Below are 3,221 nucleotides of genomic sequence, written 5' to 3'. Positions count from 1 at the left end.
TGTTTAATGTGTTAAGCTGTAATTTGATTTTCTTGTATGGTGAATTGGGGATTACGAGGCTATTCTTGGGACGAGTATTAGTAGGTGTGAAGAGTAGTTACGAACAATACTATCGAATGTACATGACTCGCACTTTAATCAGGAAAATTCACAAGTTTACTAAGGCCTTATTAGTTGATTTTGTTTCCTGTATTTTTGTCATTACCATTGTTTTGGTGATGACAAAGGAAATAAATGTAGTTCTGACCATAGTGGTCATAACAAAACGAGTCTAATTAAGCTATGTTTGTGAAGTAAATTACTCAGTTTAGAAAACCATGTTTGAGATAGTATCTGACTTTAGTTAAAAGATAGTCGAAGTGATTAGCAGAAGTATTGTAGATGTTGTTAAAAACTAAGAAACCTGTAGCTAGAAATTCTACGTACTATGATGTGTTTGTATCAAATTACAATATGATGGCTGGTGTCTTTCGTGGTATATTTTGACTCATAGAAACCTGATTCTAACCATTGCATCATGAGCTAGAACATTAGTACATTGTGACCATTCGTTCCATTACAGAAGCTAAAGTAAAACCCTTAATAAGTCTATGACCCATTTTGAGAAGGAGTAGAGTCTTCGATGATGGTAGAGTTTGTAACTCAAAGGATAGGACTGAAGGTCCAACATGGAATGAAGAGAAGGTGAAAGTTTGAGCACTGTCAGTAGCTTAGTAGTCCAAGATTTTGATATTCGTTTGGAAGGACATATGAGTTGCACTTGTTGCAATAAGGATGTATAAGGAGGTTTTGTCGAGTACCAAACAAGATACCGACATCATTAAGTATTGTGTGAGCTTAGTGCAATGACAATCCTTGCTTATGATGGAAAACTGATTTGTGGGAACATTATCTAGCCTGATTTTTCTTATAATTCCGAGACATAATCATCCTAAGGGGGAGATAATTATAACGCCCGCCATTTCGGGCTAGATATTTAAGATATTGTATAAAATCTTAGCTAAAGATGAATTACTAGTAACGATTATCTCATGGATACAAGGAGCGCTTAACTCCGAATTCATATGAAGAAGTTATGCTTCTTTGCAGTTTCGAGATCAACTCGATACTATTATGCGCATCATAAAAAAGGAATCATAGATGGGTTCCTTATTAGCCTAAGTGATCTTAACGAAAATCTTAGTAATCATAAAATCGAGAACGTACATATTAAGAATGCCTAAATCTGAATTTGTATTTGGAAGTTTTTATTATTTGAAGTTTAAGTATTCTATTGTATGACACGGAAATCGTAATTTGGATTGGTTGAGTGCTGGCCAAAAAAATCTAACCAGGTGTTGAAGACATTGTAAATATGAACCCGTCGGTATAAAGACAATCAATTAAGGAGTTTGTTAGAAAAAGTTATGATTTTCACATGGACTTTAACAGTCTAATCTCTATAAAAATATGTATTTAAAATAGAGTAACAATTAGATGTTTAGACCTTAATGAAAGTTGTACAACTCGTCGAGGGAATTGCGAGGATTTAAATAACGTGGAAAATGGAGCTAATTTGAGAATATTGTATTCGTTCGAAGATTTCAGGAAATTATGTGATGCTGATGAAGTGTCACCACTAAGAGACGCCATGTGGCAAAGAGAGCATTGGGCACTTCCACTGACCAGCCGACGTGACACCAGGTGAGCATGACATGTGGCACCACAAGATGTTGAAGCGTGTCAGGTTTTAGAAGGGGGCGTTGTGTGCAAATAATGACCTGACGCATGGAAAGAAACCGATGGAATTGTGTCATCCTTAGGCATGGCGCACCTCGGAAGGGTGCGCGGTGCAATCTCTATATCCCTATAAATAGAAGTAATTTTCTAGCCCTTTTTCTCATATCATTCACATCCTTTCTGTCTAAATCAATTTTCTTCTTTTAGAATATGATTTTCATAGCTTTTGGAGTACTGTAGTGAGGCTCTAAGATATGTAAGAGCCCGACGAAGAGGAGCTTTTGGGTCGAAGTTTTGCTCGTGCAATTTTCCGGTTTTCACTAGAAACTTTGTAAGTTAAGCTACAGTTGTTTTGCATTACGTGTAATTTATGTTTAAGTTCATCATTGTTTTTATGAACCTATATACAAGATTTATCAATGATTCCATTTCATAAAACTAATTGATCTACTTACGGGGGTGATGTCAAGGATAGATCTAGTGAGGTGTTTAAAGGGAGATTTCCATACAATATACTATGTATACCAAGCGGCACCTTCCTCTTATATGATCTTAGCTATTTATTCCTTATTTAATAGATCTTGATATAGACATTGGGATTATTGAGGAATCTAGGCTATCGTTATTATAGTTGCGAGATGTAAGATAAAGACTAAGTGATATTCAAATTGGGGTCTTTGGAATGGAAAAGCTAAGGTGTGAGGCGATGCGTTGCCCAAATCACAAGTCATCCAAGTGACTGCATAGTTTCTTTTCATCTTACACATATATATGAAGTATTTAACTGCTTAGAATATTGAATTATTTATTATATCATTTGTAAAGCATGTTGGGTAGTGAAGGGTTAAGGAAAGTAAAATATGACGTGAGGTTGTAACCAACATTGTACTATTATAATACTATGGATTAGCCATCTATTAGGATATAGAAGACAATCACAAACTATTGTTGACCAGTATGACGAAACATGGACATGGTTGAAACCGATTGGTGTTTATATGCCATACACAGGCTGGTTTATGACCTTTAGGTGTTAATCAACCAAGCATGGTCAACTCTTCGACCTGTAGATGTTAAACAAACCATACTCGAGCATGCCTTCGACCTGTAGGTGATAAATGTACCACACCTAGGCAGGTATATGACCTGTAGATGTTGATGAACTATATATTCATGTGGGTAATGTATTTACCCCATGGTTGCCTTATTGACATATATTGCTAAGGAAGCCCTGAAGCGGTATTGTCTACTTAGTGATCCTTTAGGATAGGTCCCATGAGCTCATCATCTTAGGATCAGGGTTGAGAATAATGGGAATGGGTAATCAGGTGATTTGTTGGAAGAGAAATATATATACAAATTAATTATAATATTGTAGGTTTAAAATCTTATGTACTCACCATGCTCCTAAGCCTGATCCACTCAGTTTCTTTGTATCACAGGTAACGTTACGAAGGTTTGGGATATATTGATGTTACAATTTGCCAAGAGATTTAAGGAGC

Source organism: Lactuca sativa, chromosome 5, assembly GCF_002870075.4.
Source record: "Lactuca sativa cultivar Salinas chromosome 5, Lsat_Salinas_v11, whole genome shotgun sequence".
Lineage (NCBI taxonomy): Eukaryota > Viridiplantae > Streptophyta > Magnoliopsida > Asterales > Asteraceae > Lactuca > Lactuca sativa.
Note: the sequence above shows the minus strand (reverse complement) of the source record.